At 45.8% G+C, this 24838-nt stretch overlaps 1 long non-coding RNA gene across 2 annotated transcripts; it reads left to right on the top strand.

Annotated features, from left to right (window-relative positions):
• Positions 1-16729: 16729 nt before the first annotated feature.
• LOC128342525 (uncharacterized) lies at positions 16730-24673 on the top strand. 2 transcript variants are annotated; one of them, XR_008315044.1, is made up of 3 exons: positions 16730-16858; positions 17801-20430; positions 23843-24673. It is a non-coding gene; the product is annotated as an uncharacterized LOC128342525 (long non-coding RNA). The 2 variants fall into 2 exon arrangements; XR_008315045.1 differs by lacking the exon at positions 16730-16858 and adding an exon at positions 17553-17644.
• Positions 24674-24838: the final 165 nt, after the last annotated feature.

The raw sequence follows: 24838 nt of genomic DNA, 5'->3' as shown, positions 1-24838 counted from the left end.
ACATAGAGCACTCAGCACATTGCAGTAGTCAAGCCTAGAGGTTACCAGAGAGTGCACCACCGTTCTGGGATCATTATATTCAAGAAACAAATATAGCTGTCGTATCAACTGGTATTGATAGAAGGCACTCCTGGCCATAGCCTCAACCTGAGAAACCAGAGTGAGGCCTGGGTCCAGAAGCACTCCCAAGCGATGTACCTGATCCTATGTAGTTTGGATGACTTTTCATAAAATAATTGTAACTGCCAATCAACAACATAAAAGTAGTAAAACTCCAAATGGGTCATCACTGCTTAGCATTTACCCTCCCAGCTCCTTTCCAGGTCACCTCTCACATTTATTGATTAAAAGGTTTCTTACAGAGATACTGGGATAAATGTGTTCATCTCAAAATGCTTGAAGTATGTTTAATAAAAAAGGAACTTGAAAACTGGGAGGGAGCAAACAGGGTTAAAGAAAAAAGTTAACCAGACATGCAAATACTCCCTGATGAAATGTGATATTACTGCCTGATGAGCAACGCAAAATTCAGCCCCATGATTACAAGTTATCAAAACAGCAATTAATATATGTCAATTAATTACTGAAAAATAAATAAAGCCTATTGAAAAGCATAGAAGTAGACATGTGTGCACAGAACGCCTGCTCATAGGGAAATGTGCTTTTAAGCACAATATCAGTGACTATGAACTAGCAGAAGCAGGGGGAAAACAAAGATCCACTTATTTCCCCCCAAAACTGCACACATGATTTTTCCTCAAGTGCTCCAAACAGGATACTAAGGTATGCTTCAAAAAGGTCATATTCAAAGACAGAGCAAAGAATATAAACTTCCTGAACCCCATGAGAGAGCTGCAGAACCAGGTGTGATGGGTTAATCTGATGGTGATGAGAGAACTTTGTTATTCTCTCTCTTTTTCAAGTGTTTTGAAATTGCTAATCCAAGGATTCTAGCATTGCAACAGGTCTTGTGAGGGACTGTGGGCCATTTCACACATTATGTAGAGCAGGGATTCTCAGTGTTGGGTCCCTAGATGTTATTGAACTTCAACTCCCATAATTCCTAACCAAAGGCCATTGGGGCTGGGGATTATGGGAGTTAAGTCCAATAACATCTGGGGACCCAACGTTGAGAATCTCTGATGTAGAGAGAAACCCAGGTTTGCCCTGCAGCCCATGCTCAATGGGCAGCTCAGCCAATCACAATTCCCTGAACGCAAACCTGCAGTTCCTGCATTCACATGGTAATTCCACACTTCATATGGCAAAATCCACTGCTGCATGTACCCCAGTGCTGCACCAGTGTTTTCTGCAGCAGATACATAAAGTATGAATGACAGACTAGTGTCATCAAACACTGGTGCAGCACTGGGGTACATGCAGCAGTGGATTTTGCCATATGAAGTGTGGAATTACCATGTGAATGCAGGAACTGCAGGTTTGCGTTCAGGGAATTGTGATTGGCTGAGCTGCCCATTGAGCATGGGCTGCAGGGCAAACCTGGGTTTCTCTCTACATCAGAGATTCTCAACGTTGGGTCCCCAGATGTTATTGGACTTAACTCCCATAATCCCCAGCCCCAATGGCCTTTGGTTAGGAATTATGGGAGTTGAAGTTCAATAACATCTAGGGACCCAACACTGAGAATCCCTGCTCTACATAATGTGTGAAATGGCCCACAGTCCCTCACAAGACCTGTTGCAATGCTAGAATCCTTGGATTAGCAATTTCAAAACACTTGAAAAAGACTTCAGAATTTATTAAATGGCTCTGAGGAACTGAGAATCCAGCCCTTCTTTGACAAGTACCATTCCTTGAGAGTGCTCTTACTCCGGGACTTCAGGGCCAAAGTCCAGGGCCTCTACACCTCCTAGGGGCCCCCAAATCATCTTTAGTCTGCCCTGGGTGGTGTGGTTGGTGCCCTCAAGAACCTATGTGTTAAAAAATGATGCTTAAATTGCAGTGGGGGGGCCTCCAAAGGCCTTTGGGTCCAGGCTCCAAAATTAACTAGGTGCACCTCTGAGTGCAACTGAGGGTAGGCCGAATCCTTGGAATGGAGAGGGGATGGATTGATGTCTCTATTCTGGGCCCAGCAACTGTTTACAGGTAAACCTCATTCTCCCTGTCACACACATGCACACACAAACGGTGGAGCCTCAAGAATTACAGGCCCATAAGGCAGATGTCCTCATTTAATCATTTCATCTGTGAAAATAAATGAACCATTTAGTGTGAGGGATGAATTCCACAGCCTGCATGAACCAATACTATCAAGCAGAACCAGTCACCTTCCCTTAGAGACAACTGCAGCAGCTGTAGCTTAATTACAAGTGAAAGGGCTGCTCAGAGAAAGTGGGGGGGGCACCAGGAGTCAGATCCCTGCAACAAGCAGGCAGAGCCAGAGGGCTGCCTGCTGCAGACCCAGCTGCCATCCCACCAGTCAACATGGAAAGGGTTTTCAGCATTTTAATAGCAATGGCGGCAAGATACAGTGACTCCCCAAGACCACCGGGACCAGTGGTACATCAGGGAGCTCTGCTGGGCAAAACAGAAATATGATATCATATATACAGAAGAGAAAGGGACTGCTATAACACTTAACATCTAAGGCTTAACTAAATCAGTAATCTTCAACCTGTGGTGTAGTGGTTAGAGTGTCAGATTAGGACTTATGAAAGACCCAAGTTCAAGTCCACCCTCAACCATGAAACTCACGGGGTGATCTTGGGCTGTTCACTCTCTCTCTCTGTCTAGCCTGTCATAAAGATAAAATGCCGTGGGGAGATTATGTACACCATTTTGAGTTTCTGGGAGGAAGGGTGGGATACAAATGCAAGAAACAAACCTTTCCAGATCTAGGATCCACTTGTATCCAGGGGCGTATCTAGGGTAGGGCAGGCAGGGCACATGCCCCGGGTGCCACTTGAAGCGGGGGAGCCATTCTCTAAAATGAAAAAACAATTAAAAATGGTCGCCAAAAACAAATGGCTGCTGCACATGCTCAAATGGCCTCTGTTTTTAGCAGCCATTAAAAAAAAAGATTTTAAACAACGGCCACGACACATGCTCAAATGGTCCCTGCGAGGCCCTAGAGGCCAGCGCAGGGAGGGGGAACCTTTGCAGACCCCCTCCACAGCCTTTAGGAAGCACTCCAAAGGGGCTACAGGTTAAAAAAAATAATATAATGTAAGTCACTGTACACATATTTAGTTTGGAACTATGTACAGAGAATCAGGGCTTGTGAATACTGAGCTGAAGCTTATGAGCTAGGATTGTATTCATTTGTTCTTACTTTGCTTCTTGTGATAAGTGAGTTAAATGTGATGTCTTAATAATATGGCTATTAACGGTGAGTTTGTCTTTGAATCAGTGTGAAATCCTTAGTATTAAGGCCCACTGGGAGTTTCTTGCTGTCTTTCTCTCATTTTAACTGACTTTCTGAAATACTAGAATATATTCCAAGCAGTGACACAATTTACTCTGCATATCCTTTAATTATTTTCAGAGTAGCTGGGAAAAGCCAAGTTTTCCATTTATTTTTAAAACTTACGGAATAGTGATGTTACAATGCATAGTAGAGAATTAGACAGGCACTTCTGTTTAGTTTTCCAAGTACACCTCCACATAGTATTTGGGTATTTCATGAGCCCCAGCATACTGAAATTTGTCGTTTTCCAGCATTTTTTGGTCTGGCAACATCCATTGCTAAATAGTTTTTGAAATATGAAAACATTAACGAGCTTGACTTGTATTTTTTAGCTGATATTATGGTAAAGTTATCTGAAAGATGGGTGTCAGATATTTTGACAGGGGGTGCAATTGCAGTGCTTGCCCTAGGCACTATTTTCCCTAGATATGCCTCTGCTTGTATCCCCAGCATGGAACCCACTTTGTTTTTTGTTCTTTACCATGGAGATTTTTTCTTCCCCCACTTTCTTCTTCCCACTTACTCCTCTGCTCTCTCTTTCTTCTGTTAAAAGAAGAAGAAGAAGAAGAAGAAAGACCCTAAATAAAACAAGTAGAATGCTGCCGCCAAGGGATACACATATCCACCCTTAGGTTGGGGTGCAATCAAGTTGTGCGTTCAGACTCACTGGTTGAAAGCCAATAAACTACCATGTTTCCCCGAAAATAAGACAGTGTCTTATATTAATTTTACGCCCCAAAAATGCACTAGGGCTTATTTTCGGGTAGGTCTTATTTTGCACAAACCTCCCCCGCCACGGCAGGCAAGCACAGAACAACTTACTCTGAGGTAGTGCCCCAAGTTTCAACCCCATCTCCTGCCATTCTCGATCCCTGCGGCCAGCGTGCGGCCGCAAACCCCCGCCTCCCGCCTAGGTTTTATTTTCGGGTAGGTCTTATTTTCGGGTAGGTCTTATTTTCGGGGAAACACGGTAGACCTCAGGAACAGACATGCAGTTGCATTACACTTAGTTGGACCATTGGTCCATCTAGCCCAATTGTCTGTTTTATACATAAACATTCATTGAGTTTTGTTAAGTATATATGTCAAGTAGTACAGCTATGCCAAGGAAAAACAATGACTCAAATAAACAACTGAACCAACCAAGCAAAACACAACCAGCTCAGGAGAAGGATAACCCTGTACAGAAGGATGAAGCTGCAAGAAATCAAATAAAGAGGTCTGTGGAGAAATGTTGCCATTACAAGGGGCATCTTCTTGGGCGGAACTAGTTTGGGCAGTGGACACTTGCAGGAAAGAAACCAAGGGATGGCTTGGCGGCTGCCACTCCGGCATATATATGTAGTGCATGGAGCTAGGATGTTTGAGGCTTAAACAGAAGATTTAGAGGGAAATTCATAGTCTCTTACATGGAACAGGCACTGGGCAAGGTGCCTTACTGTGTATGAGATCTCCTCCCTCACCCTCCAGCGGATATTCCACAGGGTAACTTTAGCCTAGAAACCGAGACCAGAAATCAGTTATGTCAGAACTGTGTTTTTATATACCATCCTGTTGTACAGCAATTCCATTTTCTGTTTGTCTTATCCAGTCGTCTTACTCATCCTCCAGACCATAAAGTCCTTTGGGTTTGCCAGACATTGGACACAAAGTGCTGTGGTTGAGCCCCTGGGGTGAATTGGTTGACTGCCGGAGAGTTTTTTCTCTTTAGAGAGACAACCTTCTTTGCATTTGTCGCACATATCTGCAAGGCTCTGGAGCAAAGGAAGGGGTTTTATAGTGTTTTATAGCTGCTTCCCTTGTAAACACAAAGAAATCTTACGCTGGTTTAACTAAGACGTTATTCAGAAATAACTCCATTTTAATCCTTCTCCTTTTCCTGCCTTTTCTTTTTCACTCCACCCCACACCCTCTCTACAGGATCTCCACTGGGACAAACTTCTGAAATATTAACACATACAAGACGACTAGATAGACTGCAACTGAAGGGGTTGCCTCACTAGGATTCCCCAGGCGGGAAGTAAAGACCAGATGGGTCGAAGTCTGAGAGGAGCTTGCTTGCCTCTTGGCGCAGAGTGCTGTTGCTTTGGTCAGAGCTGCACAGGACACCTTTAAGCTCATTCATGCTAGTTAAGGGGAGTAAGTAACAAGACTGACTTAATCAAGGGATGCTGCTAGAGGGGCATGGGAGAGTGGGGGAGGGGGCTGCAGCTCCAGCTCCATGGAAGGGGATGTTGTTTTGCATGCAAATGGTTCCAGGTTCACTCTCTGGCATTTTCAGGTAGTGCTTGGAAGGAAGTCTCCTTTCTGGAAGCTGGAGAGCTGCTGCCAGTCAGAGTAGACAGTACTGAGCTAGATGGACCAATGGTCTGACTCCATATAAGGCAGTTTCCCATCTTCCTATGTATGCTTTAGACCTGAAAATATATTTTTAAAAATGATAAGAGTGCTCTGCTGGGGCCATATTATAATGACCTTAATAGATGAGTGGCTTCTGTCCTCTAAATAGTCTTTGCAGGGGATTGATCCAGATCAGGACCACAGAGAGGAGCTCCCCTCCCAGGGCAAATAACAGCCATGGGGTTGTAGATCAGATTGGACTATCGTAGGGGGAAAGGGTTAGAGCCATGGTCCCTGCCATGCCATGGTCCCATTCAGAATTTGGTTCCCTGTAGCTGCTATTTAGAGAATCAGAATGAAGCGCATCAGGGCAAAGCACACACACCCCCATCTTGGACTTAAGCCTTCATTTCAGGCAAGTAAAAAACTGTCACATAAACAGAAGCTTATGTACATTAAAGTTGCAAGTCTGGGAAAGGCAGGGATCTTCTGAATGAAGAGAAACTGGCAGCCAGGCAAGCAAAGGTCTTAGGAGAAAAGGGAGACCAACTCAGCCTCATCCTATTGCAAGCAGAAGGACCCCTTGCCATACACACAGTGTCCTGTCTGCTTTGTGTCCTTGCCAGATAGCACTGCCTCACCCACTTGGATGGCAGCCCAAGGCCCTTACAGAACATTAACATAGTTGCTTCCTGTCGTTTGTGATCTTGGAAACACCCCATTCAGAAAACCATTGTCTTGGTTGTCTTGGTCATGACCCTATAACTGACTGGATCCCAGAGTTCCATCTGCTTCCAGATGCTTGCTGGTGGACTCTCTAACCAAGACTGCCCAGGAACTTCCAGCCCAGCACCTGCCTTTGCACGGCTCCTCCTGCTTGCTCCTTGAACTCAGTTTGTGGCACACGCCGTGCAGAAGCTCAGCTTTGTACCTAGTGCCCACCAAGCACCAGATGCTTAGGCCTCCTTGGAATAGGTGCTAACCCAGCAGCAGACTTGGAAAACCCTCCAACTACAATCAAAGCCCTAGTGCAGCTTGGAAGCTGGATCACCAGCTGCTAGAGTAACCGTTGCAATCTCGGAGGAGTCAATCATGAATAAGCTGAACTGCTACTGCACAACCCCTCCCTTCCGTTTGGAAACCACTGGACTACTTTTCTTTTTACCATCAAAATGTATGGATGGAATCATTGTGATGGAAGAAAGTTGGGTGAGGGACTCTTGTGGACTGCCTCTCTAAGTGGCAAGATCAGGGAGCTTCAGGATAAGGAAACAATTTCACTTTTGCAGCAGAGGTCTGGGTGAGTGATTGAGATTCTCTTAGAGGCCTGAACAATCCTAGGCCCAGATAGACCAATAAACACCAGAGACAATTATTAGATAAATTGTACTTTCACAAATCTAGGTTTGTCTTCTTTGGGACTTTCTAGTCCGTTGTCTCCCCAATAAATATGTATTAGAAGTCTAGAGTCTGCTGCTGTTCTTACATATCTAATAGGAATATCTTGAGAGGGCGAAGGTCCTTTCCCACCTCAGTGGACTTGATTGATGTATCAGATTATTGTTTACCGTCATCCACTAATCAAATCTAGTTTTAGAACTCAGAAGCCAGGGGGAGGGGCAATCTTCAAATTCTGTCCCAGGGCCCCCCCCTCCAACCCTGTGATGCCGCTGCTCTTTGTTCTCCTGGCCATTCCAGAGAGAAGAGAATTTAAAATGTGCCGTTTGTCAAGCACAACTTTCCTTCTGCTCTTACTGAAAAGGAAGAGGCTCCCTGGCCTCCCAGGCCCCAACAGGTTGAAAACAGGAAAGCGTTTATAGGCAACTGCAGCCCATTCCTGCTCAGCCTGTGGGAAATGACAGCCTGGTAGCCACGGACCAATTAGTGCCCATTAATTCTATCTGCCAGTTCCTCCTGACTCATGGCTGCGGCAGCGGCAGCTGCAGGGACTGGAGCAGCATGTCGCAGGCCAGAAGCCATCAAGGAAGGAACGGGACGCTAGCATTCGGGAGGAGCAGTCGCAGGGAGAAAGATGAAGATATCAGCCAGCGCTATTCATAGGTTCCCTCGCTGAAATGTTAAGCTGGCATCCATCATCTCCACTGCATCCTGACGCTCCCAAGACCATTAGCACATTCTCTTCCTTATTCACCTGCCTTATGCCGGCCAGCTTCTCCTGATCCTCGTCACCATCTGCCCCACTGAACCTTGGCTCAGCTTCTCTCCCCACATCACTACCCTGAACCTTGAGCCACAAAAGTCCAAACTCAGCTCACCCATAAAGATCCTGGTTGTTGTTTTTTCTCAGCTTGCTCACTGCTAATGGAAGCCCTTGCCAGATCCTAGTCCGATTTTTGTGATCGTAAGAACCACCAGGCTCGCAGCCGAGCCCGGTGGTTCTGGAGTGGCTAACCCACTCCTGTAGCCCACCCCTTAGCCCGAGTTTGTGGAGAGAGCGCTCCGCAAACCTGGGCTATCTGCTCGTGAGTAGCCACAGCTACTCACGAGTAGACCCCCAGCCAGGAGGCTTAAAAGCAGCCTCCCAGCTCAGGAGTCTCCCCAGTATGCCCTGCGCGCTCGCACAGGGCATACTGGGGCTTCCGGGGGCCGCACGGCCCCCGAGCTCCCCAGCCCCCACCAGCTCTGTCTCGGAGCCGGCCATCGTGTGGGCGGCTGATCCGGCCGCCCATGGCTCCCTCCCCGCTCGTGAGCAGGGAGAGCGGGCTTAGCCCACTCTTCCCGCTCACCGCTAGGAACTGGGTCTCACTGATCGTGAGACCTGGTCCAGGGTCTCCTTACCTGTCCCTGCTTGCCTCTGCCCTTTGATTCCTCAGGAACTTCCTGTAGGGAGTCAGTCCTCTTCCTTTCCTCCTAGGAAGAAGATGGAAACATCTCTTTCTCTCCCTACCTACTCATTATGTAGCTGATAGATAGGACTAGGTCTTTCCTATCTCAAAAGTACTTCACCAATAAATCAACTTAGTTTAGACTCTGCAGGGATTTCTGTGCGTGTTACTTAAATAGCTGCAACAGCTAAACTCTGCACTCTCTAACTTGGTTCCATACACACACACACACACACACACAGCCCTACCAACTAAACTCTACACTCTGTAACTGGAGTGGTAACTTCATTGGTGCTCTGCTAAATAATCACAAACCCCAAAAGGGATCCTGTAGACAGTGTGGCAGGTAGAATCAGAAAGAAAAAGGAGGAAAAGGAGCAGGGGAAAGGGGGAGTTGTTTCGGAAGAAAGTCTACGTTAAACTTACATAAGCTGTGTTTGTGTTTATGAGGGAAGCAGTTATAAAACAGTGCCCCTCTCCGTTTACGAGTACGTTTGGCGCAGGGGGTGCAGTGGCACCATTAGGTGGCCCAACACATCCTTGCAGGGCCCCATGCGGAGCTTTGCCCCAGAGCTCCCCCACCCTGCAGCTTGGCACCAGCATGGCCTGGTCTCCCCCTTGCTTCCTGTCACGGTGTCCCCACCAGCCTTTGTTTGGTGGGAAATCCCTTCCCAACTTCTGAGGCATGAAAAGTGCTGCTGCTCCTGAAGAAAAAGGCTGAGACACATTCTGTATTTTGATGCCAATATTGGCATGGGCAGAGGTGGACAAGATCTCACCTCAAAGGATGACAGGGCAATTTGAAAGGCAACTGAGGTGTTCCCTGGGCTGACAACTAAGCCTGGAGGTGTGCTGGTCGTTCCCTCCCTCTTCTCCTCCAATATACATGGGGATTAGAGAGATGTCAGGATGGCTTGGAGCCTTTGCAGAGAGCTGGCTGCACAACTGATAAAGTCACCTGGGCATTAACAAAATCAATTAGTTTTATCACAGCACCAGCTTGCTCTCCAGATTAGCCCAGTCAATACAATATTGGCAGAGAGTTCATCCCATATCCAGTTCTTTTCACCCAGAGCTCTGTGGAATGGTCCTTTTTGGGGAGTACCCCCACCCCCACCCCCAGGCTTCTGCAAACTTTGACAGCCTCCCAGCTCAGGAACTTCACTTGCTCTCATCTTGGGCTGGCCAGTCACACCCATTTGTATTTATTAGCAACATTTTTGCCTTTGAATGTTGTGATTGTTAAATACTTATTGGTATTTCCTGAGGGTTTCTTTTCTGATTTTAACTTTGTGATTAGGGGGTATGGAAAGGGGATTAGGGTTCTTTAGAATATAATGACATGATAAATTATTTTTTTTAAATAAAAAAAAGTTAAAACAGCTGCTAATTCCTAATTATTTTCTCCAAACTTTAAAGGTTTCCTCATTCTTCTCTGAACATCCTCCTCTGATCCTAAGCAATCTTGCTGAAATCCTGGGGTCTAGAGGGTCATATATCCAGATCCTGCTTCCCTTGACAATGTAACCTACACACCTCACCATTTTCCCTGACTGACAAGCATCTGCTATAGAAGATAAGCCTCATTATATCTAAGCAGAAAAGAAGACTAAAGTAAGCAGTCTAATTTAACGAAACAGAGAGCCCTCTCAAATCTAACTTCTTGAACTTAACTACTCCTGATGGTTAAGCAAAGAAAGTGTGTTAATGGAACTGCTCCCAGAGAATTGGCAGATACCCCCTGCTGCATTTTAGGCTTGGGTGGGGGAATTAGTGAACTTAAATGGAGCAGTCCCACCTCAGAACACATTTGTTCAAAGCTTTGGTTGCGGAAAGAACAGAACAGAGAGGTTAAAGTTCAAAAATAGAATAAGGTTTATTTGAGGGTTTTTAGGGGTATGGGAAGAAAATATAATGGTTAATGAGCAGCAATATTTAACTAGCAAGACTAAGAGATTAACAGGACTGCATTACAGCTCACAAAGAGACAATTTGGCTTGAGTTTCTGAATTAAGTTCACTCTAGGCTGACAAGAGAGAGAAAGGCTTTGGATTTTAGAAAAAGAGGAAAGGGAGTGAGAGGTTTGAGAGCAGGAGTTCTACCTTTATCCTTCCTGAGGGGTGTGGCAAAACCCTTGTAGCTTGGTTGTTACCGAGGGCTTCTCTCCTCCAAGGTAGGCAGGAAGGCAGGAGTGGAAACTCAGGGACCAGGCAGAGGTCCAGGAGCCAGGAAAAATCCAAAAATGACCAGAATCTCGCCGTTGAGAGGGTTGTGCAGACCAAGTTAGAAAAAAGGACCGGTCTGGAGGCAAAAAGTGAAGCAGGAGTGAGAGTCAAGGCAGGGCAAGATGGAGGTGCCAGTGCCAAGATGTAGTGAAAAGGAAGAAACACCTTGTGAATCTGGGGTAGAGACATGGGAGATTCAGGAGACATATGGATTGATTGTGTCTTGACTGCTTACAGGAAAATTCTTGCCTGAAGGAATTGTGCTGATTGCACCTTGAAAGGGTGGACAAAAGGGACAAAGGACAGGATGAAGCATTGTCCTGTTCAGTTGTGAGGAGTGGTCTTCCCTTCAGTAGAAAGGCTGAATAGGTCTAGGAGACCCATCATGTAGGGGGGAGTGCAATTAACACACCAGGGTTTATCTCATGTCTTTTAGAATATTTGGGAGTCACTAAAATGTAAACAAGCTAGCTTCCTGTGCCTTGAGCCAACCATTAACATACTCCTTAGCAGAGTAGATGACCTGCTACCTTAAGGCAGAGGAGGCGATATCTAACCTAATCCGAGGAGGTGATATGGTAACCTAATCTGCTGTGCCAATACAGGGGGAATACTTGGCTGATCCTTGAAATCAGACAAACTAGGTATAGTGGTGCTTTAAAGCTAGAGGAAAAAGGCCTGGCCAGTGTTCACTCTTTTCCATCAGCAAATAGGTGTTCCATGGAGAAGCTATAGAGCTTAATGCTCTCTCAGCCAAGGACCTGCCTACTGCTAGACCAAGGTAAAACTCAGTGCTAGCCAGTTAGTAAATGCTTTTCTTTCTTTCTTTTGAATTCCTGTATTTCTTTCTTTACTCTCAGTTTCACCCTATTTTCCCCCAATTCCTTATTCTGTGTGCAACCCTTGTTTCTTAATAAAGTTCATATACTTAGAAGTGGCTTCAGTCTGATTTAACAGGCTCTGGATGGTTACTTGCAGAATTCTTCCCCATGTGCCTCATAAGGTTATTCGCTACTATTGCGTTGTTTTCAGAGGAGAGCTGGTCTTGTGGTAGCAAGCATGACTTGTCCCCTTAGCTAAGCAGGGTCTGCCCTAGTTGCATATGAATGGGAGACTAGAAGTGTGAGCACTGGAAGATATTCCGCTCAGGGGATGAAGCCGCTCTGGGAAGAGCAGAGGCTTTCAAGTTCCCTCTCTGGCATCTCCAAGATAGGGCTGAGAGAGATTCCTGCTTGCAACCTTGGAGAAGCCGATGCTAGACTAGATGGGCCTTGGGCCTGATCCAGCAGGGCTGTTCTCATGTACTTAATATTTATATACTGCTTTTTAACAGAAGTTCCCAAAGCAATTTACATATAAACAAACAAAAAAATAAAAATAAAATGGCTCTCTGTCCCCAAAGGGCTCACAATCTAAAAAGGAAACATAAGATAGACACCAGCAACAGCCAAGGGAGGGATGCTGTGCTGGGGATGATGAGAGTTGTAGTTGAACAGTAGCTGGAGAGACAAGGTGGCTTACTCCTACCCTATAATATGCCTGTCTAATACAAGTATTATCTCTCCAGTACCTGTTGCTGCTGTCTGTCTTACGTTTCTCTTTTAGATTGTGAGCCTTTGGGGACAGGGAGCCAAACTGCTTTGGGAACGTCTGTTGAAGAGTGGTATATATAAATATTCGTCATATTCATATTCATAATTTGCTGTGGCTGTCCCAGCTCCTGTCTTTCCATGTCTGCAGCCTGAGTTTGTCCTGTCTCTGGGGGTGCTGCTGTAGCATAGCTTCAGCCACACCTGCTGGGGAGAAGAAAGCCTTGCCCTGCTGTCATCCTAAGCCTTGGTCTTGTGCTGGCCACGAGGTTCCATGCCTACTGCTTGAGTGCTGCTTACCTCCACTGCTACTGCTGTGGCCTTACTCCTGCTACACCTGGTGAGTGAATCTCACCCCACCCAATCATCACTTTATGGGTCCTGAGGCAGTTGCTGTATCCTTGTATGGACAACATGGCAACAAAAGTGTGGGAATTTTTTTTAAAGCTCCTGCTTTCTAACACCATCTGACTTGTAGTCCACAACTCCTATAGGTTTCCATGCTCCTTCCTAGCTCAGACCACATGCTGAACATGGACTTGGTGCAACTTCCACAGTGCCACCTGCTGGCCAGTGTTTGAATTCTGAGACGAACTTGTCCCTTTTCATTACTACTTGAAAGTAGTAGTAAAAAAGGATGGGTTCAAAAGCACAGACTGGCAGGCCTTGCTGCGAAAATTACACAAAGCCTAGTATGTGGCCAGGACATCAAATCACTCTAGGAAGGAGCATGGAAGCCTACGAGAATGTGTGGACTGTAAGGCAGCGTTAGAAACTTGTGCAGAAACTTTAAAAACCCTGCACTCTCCTGCCATCTGGAAAGCCTCATTCTTAGGAGTTTGCAATGCCAAATAAGCGGAAGGGGGCATTGCTTAGTTATGCCTGTTAATTCATTAAAAGACTGATAAGCTTCCATTGCTCTCTTTGCCTAATATTGAATTTGAGCTTAAAAATGGATAGCATAGCCATCGTTCAGCCAGGTGACCGCCCTGGACCTGGCGACTGCATCTGTTCTGTGCTGCCCCCAGTCTTGTTGCTCCTTTTGTTTTGGTGTAACATGGTGGTGGCGGAGGGAAGAGGCTTCTTGCCCTGGTCTTGTTCCACAGGTCCATTACCAGCCCTATCAGGAGCACCTGCACCCCTGACCCATTTATGAGTGTTTCTACTCCTAAGTGTGGGGGACAGGCCGACCGGAGGTGCTCCAACTGTTGCTGGACTACATGCATGCATCATCCCTCCCACCCCCACCCCAACTGCCACAATAAACTGAGTTGTAATCCATCCGCTGCAGGGCCTCAGTCCATGCCTGATATGGCCATCCCTGATATGGGGTATATACTATAGCTAGACATGTATACTTGCGTATGAAGTGTAAATGGCAAGAACATAACCCCCTTTTTTGAGCGTCTGGGATGCCAGTGTTATTGCTATGGTTATGCTTATTAGAGAGGGACAAAGAGGCATTTTCTTCAAAATGCTGCTTTTATTTGCAATTTAACCTTGAGTCTATCCAAGCATGGATCTTTGAAGTTGGCTGCTACTTGTGTCCCCCGCTTCACCAATCTTTGTTCATCTCCCCCAACATCCCTGGGGACAAATCTTTGTACGGTTCTGAAAACATGGCCATTTCTGAGGCTTTTGCTCCTTCCATTGGCTTTGGTTCCACCTTATCCCTTAGGCTGTCCTGTCACCCTGCAAGTTAGGTACTGGTTAGCTCCCCACTGGAAGGCACTGACATTTATTGACACTTGGATCCCTCTGCTCTATGGAGGCTGTCAGACACAGCATACACCCTGAGGGAGCAATAATGCACTAGCTCTGCACGCAGCCCCATTTCCATTCTAATCATCTCCCCAGCCCTGAACCACCTGCATACCAGACAGCAGCCTCAGGCCCTAGTGAGTGACAGATGGGGAGGAACTGTTGCTCTCCGTGCTACAGGACAAGATGTACATAGAGAGCCCAGGCTCATTCAGTGGGAGGGTGGGACAGCGGAAATGCAGCAGCACTAAATGAGACGGTGAGTGTATCCCCTGCACCAGCTTCAGGGCTACAAAGGGAACCTCTTTTTGTTAGCTCATTTTCTCTAGGTCCTCTTTATAAAAGGAAGGTGAAGTCCAGGAAACCCAAAGACAGTAGCAAGTGCACCTGAATCCTGCCCCCACACCCTTATTTGTTGAAAACAGCCTCCCTTCTTGCCCTTGGTCCTAACTGCAGGTAAGATTGCACAGCCCTGAGCAGCAGTTGGGCTAAGCAACTGACACACTTTGGCTGTTGCACTAATTCTCCAAGTCAATTATCATCCCATTCATTAGCAGCTATAATTGCCTCTGCACTGCCTTCCCATTGCTTGGCAATGACTGAGAGAGGTGAGCAGTTAGACTCTTAGTTCTGTGTTTCACATCTGAGGACCCAAAGGGAGAAAGCAACCCATCCAAAATGGCTTTGCAAATTCCTGAGAGGGAGCTAAGAGTTCTGGGTATTCCTGAATACAGAAAAGACAGGGAGGGGCAGACTGGGGGTGGAGGAGCACTCTATATTAAAGGAGTGTGCCGGGGCATACCCTTGAGAGTGAACCCTCCCAAATGCAGAGGCACTCTTACCCCTGGACTTTGGGGCTGAAGTCCAGGGCCTCCACGGACCCTGGGGCCCCCCAAATCCTCTTTAGTCTGTCCCAGGTGGTTTGGTCACCCAGCAGAGCATAATTATGCTTAATTTACAGAGGAGGGGGGCCTCCAAAGGCCTTTAGGATCAGGCTCCAAAATTACCTAGGTGTACCTCTGCCCATATGTCACCACCTGCATACGCTGATGCAACCAACCACTCTGCTACAGGAAGTGCTATGGTTTGTCTGTATCTTTTTCTCCCTGAACACTCTTTTTCTCTCTTCTGTGATCACATTAGGGAAACAATATAATAGTCAAAAGACACTAGTGTTCCAAAAACTGGCAGGGAAATCACCCAAGGATGTTATGGGATGTGCACAATGTCATCTGGACTGCCCGCACAACTGCCTATAAGAATTAGTGGTCTTGTTGGAATAAACCACTGTCCGGAAAATAGTCACGCTACAAAATGGCCTACCACGACAAAGGGTAACTGCCTTCATCCATCTCCTTGTTGGCTCACAAAGAGTCAAAAAGCAAAGTCCCATGTAGAGCTAGGCTAATTCACATAGGGCAAGAGTACTGTGGCAGAGAAAGAGTGTTAACTTGTGTATGGAATTGTGGTGTGTTTTTGCACACTGAGAAAAAGGGGAAGCATGTTTGTGTACTATCCAGGTTCAATTTGAAAGGCAGGGGATATGGAAATTTAATTGTCACCAGTTTATAAGATCTTCTGGTATTTCTGCCTTTATGAGAGCTCCAGTGTTTATCAAATAGAACGTATTTTTTGTTTGTTTACATTTTGTGATCCTGCTTTTCAGCCAACAATGGTCTCCCAAAGAGGCTCACCATGACTGAAATTCAACACAAATAACAATTAAATGCAACACTCCCTCAGAAGCCAGGCCCTCTACTCAGACTTATTTTTGAAGAGACAAGATACCCAAGGGGAAGGGGAAGGGAATTAAGTAGCTCTTCATTGCACAGGTGAACTTTGATCCCCTTCCTGGATATGCTCCCTTCCTCCATCATAACATCTGATTTGTGGATCCTGGCAGTCACTACAGCTTCGGAAAAACAACAACGATTCTTGTGATTTGCTGGAAAGACGAACAGATTTATTGTCTTTTGTGGACTCAAAAGACTTTGAGACATAAGCTTTTGTGGACTAGAGGGCCACTTCATAAGATGCATGGTTATTTTCATTTGGTAAGTATATGTGGGTATAGAGATTTTTACAATTATGAAAATTTGGGGTAAATGGCAATGAAGTGCAAGAGGTAGAAGCCATGTCCAGAAATTATACAAAGTGGGAGTGCTATACTCGTGTACAACATCCCCAAGAGTGCTCTTGAAACCCACACTCTCCATGTTTACAGCATTTGTTGGAAGAGAGAAACCCAGCATTCTACATCACAGGAACAGAGGTCATACATACGATTAGCAAAAGGGAAGTAGGAGGCAGTAATCCCAAGTATTTCTGAATGTGAGAACTCATGGGACTGTCTCCAAAACAGCTCGTCCAGATCTGGGTAGCCTTGTTTCTTTACCCAGGTATTTACCAAGGTCAGAGGGAAAGAAAAATCCTTGTACTGTATCTCCGTTCACTGCTCATGCGTGGAGATCGCTGCTGACAGCTGTTCCCAGGCAGCCAGTAGCCATCTTTGCCATAGAGCTCTGTGACTAAAGGGGCCAGTCAGAGGAGAACTGCCAGTGTACTGATGGCTGTCTTTCTGCTGTGCGTGCAATGTATGCTGGAATATCTTTGGAGAACCCAGCTTTGTTTTCCTATACTAGAGAGCCCAGCTCCTCAGACTACTGCAGGGTAAGTTAGCAGAGACAAAAGGAGGCTCTGCTTGTGTGTTGTGAACCGGGTGTGGGCTCTTTCCTCCCCCAAACTTCCCCCAGATGGTTGTGTTAATTGTACTGGCGTAACTAACAAGCTCTGAAGAGGTCTTTGTGCAAGAACTGAATATGGGCCCCATCTGATTATTTCTCCATAGGATCCTTGGGAAACTAAAAAAATCAGCACTCAAATTATCAGCACGCTCTTCAAACTATCCCAGGATAGGATTGGTATAAAACACATATATGTTTGTAGTGTAAAGGATGCCCACCAGCTACATCTTTCCCCAGTGCTGAAGGGTGACACTTTGCCCCCACCTCTGCAAGTGACAATTATGACATCACCTGTGATTTCTCTATTATAATGCACTCATTGTCTCCTGCGAGCACGCAGGGCATACTGGGGAGACCCCCGGAGCCGGGAGGCGGCTTTTTGCCTCTCCTCCGGGGGGGGAGCCGCGCTGCAGCTACTCACGATTGGGAAGCCGGGGTTTGCGGAGTGAAAACTTGGGCTCAGGGGAGGGGTACAAAAGCGGGCTAGCAGCTTGTAAGCGTGGTGGTCTACACGAGCAGCAAAAATCGGGCTAGGCTCTCCTAGCCCGATTTTTGCTGCTCGTGAGAATAGCCCCACTCTTTTAAGAATCCCTCTCACTGGCTGATGCTGACCAAGGATAACAGAACATGCAGGGGCTCTACAGACTGAGTGTGTACTCCCTTGGAACCCACTACAGAAAAGAATATTACAGGGGTCACCACCAACATGGAGGTAAACCTTTACTTGCCAAAGAAAATGGCTAGTTGGTTTCTTTTCTGGCCCACAGTCTTTGCAAACCAATCACAGAAGACAACTCTCATGGTCAACTCTCATGGACAACTCTCATGGTCAAATATTGATCTGACCATTTTGATTACTGTTTTGCAGATTTAAAGGTAATTTTCCAGTTTACAGTAATTTTCCAGTTTATCTGTTCTCTCAAGAGAAAAAGGTATTCTTCCTCCAAGGTAAGTAAAAATACACATTTGTCTTGCATGGAACATACTTGTGCAAATAACTGGATGGGGGGGGGGCAATCTTTATTTGCAGGAAATGGTTTCACTTGAAAAATGTAAAGCAATTCATGGTTTCCTACAAGCTTAAGAAAACAACAAACTTATAACAAAAGTCTGGTGTGAAGTAAGGAACATCAAAATTGTTGCTTTGCTTCAGGACGTGTGCACACTATTACCAGTGTGGAAATAGACCCTTAAGAAGTAAGTCCTTTACTGCTATTGAAAGTGGCTACCTGGCCTCTTTCAATAATTAAACCTGTCATTGAAACACCTATGATGGTTAAACATCTATTTGATCATGTTGGTGTCTTTGGGGTGGTTTTTTCAGATTAAAAGGGAATTTTTTAAAGTTAAAAAAAGTTGTCCATCCATTCTATAAAGATATTTTTGTAATAAGTGGTTACTCTTACATAAGTAGCTGACCGTAAAATACTATATTTTAAAACAGTGTATGATCTATAAAACCAGTCCATGTTTCTTGCAACGACAAGTAGAGTTATCAGGAATACAAGCAGCACAGGACTTGCATTGCTTTATCTCACCCAGAAGAAACAGCACAAGGCGGGTGAGAAGTAAGTAAGTCCTGAGACTTATGCAGTGGTATTGTACGTAATGAATTGTTTTTGCCATTCATGATATTTGAACAAGACTAAGCTTTTCTCTAGTTTTTCTTTCAGATGGAGTGAAACAAAATGTGGATTTGGACACATCTGTAAATCCAGAGCCAACTAGATGAGCAGCTAATAAAGAGGAAATATGTAGCAAGAGAATGAATGTGCATTCAGATAATTAATGCACATCCCTGCTGTCTCTGCATGGTGATTTTCCAAGAAGTTCAGCAATACAGTCTGCAGGACACCAGTCAGCCACTGAAGGGAGAAGGCGGATGAGGGAGCACTTGCTTATGGTCCTTGCTTACATGCCCAGGATAGTACTATCAATTTTGTGTTGGGAAGGAATTTTTCTCCAGGGTAGATTGGCCAAGGTCCTGGAGGTGTTTTGAGTTCTCTGGGGGTCATTTGCTGGGGTCATTTGAGAACATAAGAACAGCCCTGCTGGATCAGGCCCAAGGCCCATCTAGTCCAGCATCCTGTTTCACACAGTGGCCCACCAGATGCCACTGGAAGCCTACAGGCAGGAGCTGAGGGCATGCCCTCTCTCCTGTTGTTACTCCCCTGCAACTGATATTCAGAGGCATCCTTCCTCTGAGGCTGGAGGTGGCCTATAGCCCTCCGACTAGTAGCTGTGGATAGACTTCTCCATGAAGTTATTCAAACCCCTCTTAAAGCCATCCAGACTAGTAGCCAACACCACATCTCGTGGCAGAGAATTCCACAATTTGATTATGTGTTGTGTGAAAAAGTACTTCTGTTTGTTGGACCTAAATTTCTTGGCAATCAATTTCATGGAATGACCCCTGGTTCTAGTGTTGTGTGTGAGAGAGAAATTCTCTCTATCCACTTTCTCTACACCGGGGATTCTCAACATTGGGTCCCCAGATGTTATTGGACTTCAACTCCCATAATCCCCAACCAAAGGCCACTGGGGCTGGGGATTATGAGAGTTGAAGTCCAATAACATCTGGGGACCTAATGTTGCGAATCCCTGCTCTGCACCATTCATGATTCTATAGACCTCTATCATGTCTCCCCGCAGACGTCTTTTTTCTAAACTAAATAGGCCCAGGTGTTTTAGCCTTGCCTCATAAGAAAGGTGCTCTAGGCCCTTGATCATCTTGGTTGCCCTCTTCTGTACCTTTTCCAGTTCTACAATGTCCTTTTTTAGATGCGGTGACCAGAATTGTACGCAGTACCCCAAGTGTGGCCGCACCATAGTTTTGTATAAGGGCATTATAATATTAGCAGTTTTATTTTCAATCCCCTTCCGAATGATCCCTAGCATGGAATTGGCCTTTTTCACAGCTGCCACACATTGATTCGACACTTTCAATGAGCTGTCCAAGATCCCTCTCCTGATTAGTCACCAACAGCTCAGATCCCATCAGCATATCCTTGAACCTGGGGTTTTTCATCCCAATGTGCATCACTTTATATTTGCCAATACTGAACTGCATTTGCCATTTTGTTGCCCACTCACCCACTTTGGAGAGATCCTTTTGGAGCTCCTCACAATCTGTTTTGGATTTCACGACCCTAAATAGTTTGGTATCATCTGCAAATCTGGCCACTTCACTGCTTACCCCAACTTCTAGATCATTTATGAATAAATTAAAACAGCACCGGTCCCAGTATAGATCCCTGGGAGACCCCACTTCTTACTTCCCTCCATTGTGAAAACTCTCCATTTATACCTACCCTCTGTTTCTTGTCCTTCAACCAGTTACCAGTCCACACATGTACTTGTTCCCTTATGACTGCTAGGTTTTCTCAAGAGTCTTTGATGAGGAACTTTGTTGGAAGCTTTTTGGAAGTCCGGGAATACTATGTCAACTGGATCACCTTGACACACACACTTGTTTACACTCTCAAAGAACTCCAAAAGGTTTGTGAGACAAGATTTACCTTTGCAGAAGCCATGCTGGGTTATTATTTGACATGTCAAAAGAACTTTAAATAGGGGGCTCTCCAATTCAGGTCTCCAGATGTTGAATTACAACTCCCACCATCCCCATCCATAATGGCCAAGGGGCATTGTGGTTGAGGGTGATGGAAGTTGTAGGTTAACAACAGCTGGAGATGCAGCTTTGAGAACCTTTGCTATAAAAGGATATTTTTTAAAAACAGTTTCAACAAATACTAACCTAAACCTGTTGATTAGAACTTTTTGTCTGCTTTGCCTTTTTCACTAATATATGAGCTTGTCTACACCAGATTTAACCCTCATCCTATATCATAAAATTTCACTTACATGTAGGACTTCTTACTCCCAAGTAGTAACACTGGACACCCCCCGCCCCCCCCCCCCCACACAACTTTTCCAGACCACAGAACTTACAATAATTATATATGTTGCTTCAGGGAAGTGCAGCGATGACCCCCCCCCCAACATCCACCCCAAACATGGCACCCAGTGCAACTGGAAGAATCTGCAAAGCATGGTCTCTTCAATCAAGCATTGTACATTGAGAGAGCAAGGGGGTGGGATCTCAGAGGCTTCCAAGCACTTTTGAGTACAGCATCCCTTCAATTGCCGCACCCTACAAAGGCAGCATCGGGGGTTGCACAAACAAGACAGTCGTGCAGATTTTCCCATACAGGACAAAGGAGAAGTGCCGAAGTGCTATTTGTCCAACTGACCAATTTGTGCAACCCCGATGCTGCCTTTGTAGGGTGCAGCAGCCTCACAGTGCAGTGTGTGTGACAAACTTGCAAGAAATACAAGGAGATAAGAGGCAGTTGATGGTAACCTTCCCTCCTCCCTGCCCCATGCTACTTTTAAAGATTGCAAGGGTTGGTTTTGAACAAGGCTAGGCCTCACCAGGGGCATGGAGCAAGGCAGCATTTGGCACCTTGCCTCAGGCACTGCAATTCCTTGGGCCATCCCTGCCTCAACCAAACTTTTGTGGGAGTTTACGTAGGGGCAGCAGTGGGGGTGGCTCAGAACACTCTTCAACACATGTGCTGGAAGTCACCACCTTCCTTTACCCATAATGCTATGCCGAACCATCACCATTGTGCTCAGGGTCACAAAAGTGGAGCAGAGACATTGCATTATAGGGGGGGAAATATAGAGAGGGTACCCACCAGACTGCTGTGCTGAATCGCTGCTGCCAGGGGCGTAACTACCCTTAGGCAAGGGGAGGCAGTCGTCTTGGGGCCCCACTGCCTCGAGGGGGCCCCCAGAGGCACATCACATGACTCCCCACCCACCCATGTTGCACCCCCTATGAATTATGTTGTGTCTCTTGGAGATCGGCAGGAGCAGAGAGTAAAAAAACTAGATTCAATGTGAACTAGATATTCACCATATTCATAATGGGGATGTGAGTTTGAGTGCACGATGCATTGTGAAGTGTGTTTGTGTGTGTATATCAGCGAGGGGCCCATTTTAAAATCTTGTCTCTGGACCCACTCCAACCTTGCTACGCCCCTGGCTGCTGCCACTATTAAATTTCCACAGGGGTTTGGGGGAAGTGTACCAGCAGTGATGTGGCTCTGTGGTGCCTGCCATCTTGGTTCACCTGCAAATTGCAGTGATGGAATGCCAGGCTGGGGACACTGCATTATAGGTTTTTTTAAATGATGGCAGCTAACCAGTATGGCTGCACTGCCCACTTGCCACTGCTAAAGGGATCTGCCGAACCTAGCACCAGCACTGAACTTGAAATTCATGAACCTTGGCCACAATCTAACTCCAAGTTCATTAGCCTCCTCTCTCGCTCCCCAAGAGGGAGACAACCCATCAGCAAACATCAGAACAGAAAGGAAGGAGGAACCCATAGGCATTTGGAAAGCAAAACAATGTAAAATGCAAAAGGCTCTGTGATCAGAAACAGCAATAAGGTATTGTGAGCGGCTCCAGCTCCGCCAGGCACTGCTCATTGTTTCTGATTGAGTAAAGATGAGGTTCCACACCCAGGCAGTTAAGCGGCAGGGAAGGCAGAAATTAAATAAGTCTGACATTTTTAATAACAATTGCAAGCAGTTAGAAGCCAGGGGCAGCATCTTCCTATGGAAATGCACATCCTGCGGTGGATTTGCCACTTTGGGTTGAGCTGTTTGCATTTAATGACTTCCAAATCACTCACTTTGTAGAAGCAGAAGGGCCCGGAGGAGTCTCAAGTTTCAGAGAAATTAATTCAGAAATGGTAAGTCCAGGATTAAAAACAAACATGAGATGCTCAGAAGGGCTGAAGTTTCAGGGCATGAGTGCCATTTTGTTACGTTAAATGGAAGGTGGGAATGAACACAGAACTAAGTCAACAACTAGAAGGCAGATAGCACCGGGCCAGGAAAGGAGGAACAGCAGGAGCCTGGGCCATGCCAGCTCCTCCTGTGTATTTATGGTGAGGGGAGGTACACGCAGAGGTCAAAAACTCTGGAATGATGTGAAACTATTGCACGCTTCCCAGAAAGAAAGAAATACTCCCCGAGTGAATGTTATGTGGGTGATGGGGACCAGCATTGCCAAGCCACTCAGCAGAAATGGCAGTCTTCACAATTCTACTTGTAGTGCTCCATCCTTGTTACAGTTCCGCTGGTTTTCAGTCAATTCTATTTGTGCATGCTTCAAGGGTAAGAAAGTTAGCATGGGTTACTTCTTTTCCCCCTTTGAAATAAGTTGCAGCACTAAACATTTCCCCATAGTGGCTTACATCTTATAAGGAACCACAAAGCCGTATTTGCCTGTTCCTCATGTGAGCTTAAATGAGCCTTACTCTGACACATGCTGATGTCTCCTTTTCCAGATTAAGTTTAAGTCCCATGACCAGGGGTGTAACAAGGCTGGAGTGGGCCCAGAGACAAAATTTTAAAATGGGCCCCTCGCTGATACACACACACTTCACATGTGACTTGCCTCTGGGGGCCCCCTTGAGGCATGGGGGCCCCCAGGCAGCTGCCTCCCCTTGCCTAATAGTAGTTACGCCCCTGCCCATGACCTCAAGGACAAGAATAGCTCAGACAACACTAATTGCACCACCCAATACAGGGCAACCTTAAATGTAACTTCTCACAAAACTTACATAAGGCAGGTATATAAGAATTGCCTTATGTGCACATTACATTTTCTCCCATCTTCATCTGGGCATTTCTCTTTTGAGACTACAACCGTTTCTGTAAAATTTAACACAAGACAGTCCAAAAAGACTGTTGCCATCTTTTCCTCACTTAAAGGTATTGCATTTCATAGTAGCCCAATGCAGCAGTGAGAAAAGGACCAGCAGCAGTGAGAAAAGGAATTCTCTCCTCAGGGGCTGTTTTTCAAATAAAAATGGTCCTTTTTTCTCCTGTAGGAAGAAAAGCAGATGGAGAAACAATCTGGAAGAATCAGACATCCAAGCTCTAAGAACCCCTGCTACAATACAGTTTGAAGCTCTCCTCCCGTAGCCGTATTTGGGGCTATTGCTCATATGCACTCACCTCGTTTGCCCCTCACCTACAGCAGACTTGGGCTGAGAGTGTGACCCTTCTCCCCACTCCCCCCACCCCATGACAGCAACAAAATATGCTCCAGCCACTTTTTGTTGATTACATCTCTCTCCATTAACGAGAAAAGTCCTCACCTTAAAGGCTAAGTCTTTCCTAGGATGACAGATGCCTCACTGCTGACAGTTTTTACTGCAAGTATCAGGAAATATAGAAAATGGAGGAGGAATTACATAATATTTCATCACCCAATATGAAAGATGAAAGGATTAACACTCTTCACCACAATCTAGGTGTCAACCTACACATACAACTTAAACACACCCCTACTTTCCTAAAAGAATCCTCAGCTCCCCCACTTGATTAGGCCATACGCCTCAGCAATCTCTCCTCAGTTCAGGGGCATAACTATAATAGGGCAAGGGGAGACAGTTGCCTGGGGCCCACTGCCTTGGGGGGGCCCCCTCCAGAGGCAAGTCACATGACTGACTCACCCAGCTGCGCACCCGCCCGGGCTTCCTTCAGTTGTATTCATCCTCCGAAATTGATGTGAGTGTTAAGACCTGGAGCTACCAGAACAGCATGTCTTTCTCTAGTACCATGAAATGACTTGCATCGTCCACGATTTACAAAACCTTTTAAAAAATAATTTAGGATGATGTTCTATTGTGGCACAATATATATAAATAAAATATGTAAATTTTACTATGCTTTTTGTTACCACTATTCAGCCTCATTTAAGATCTCTTTACTGCATGAACTGAGCTTCAGTGAGGGGGGGGGCATTTTAAAATCTTGTCTCCGGGCCCTCTTCAACCTTGCTATGACCCTGCCTCAGTTCTTCAAAGCTTCATTTCACTCAC

Source organism: Hemicordylus capensis, chromosome 2, assembly GCF_027244095.1.
Source record: "Hemicordylus capensis ecotype Gifberg chromosome 2, rHemCap1.1.pri, whole genome shotgun sequence".
NCBI lineage: Eukaryota > Metazoa > Chordata > Lepidosauria > Squamata > Cordylidae > Hemicordylus > Hemicordylus capensis.
The sequence above is the reverse complement of the archived record's forward strand: the minus strand, read 5'-3'. Positions and strand labels throughout refer to the sequence as shown.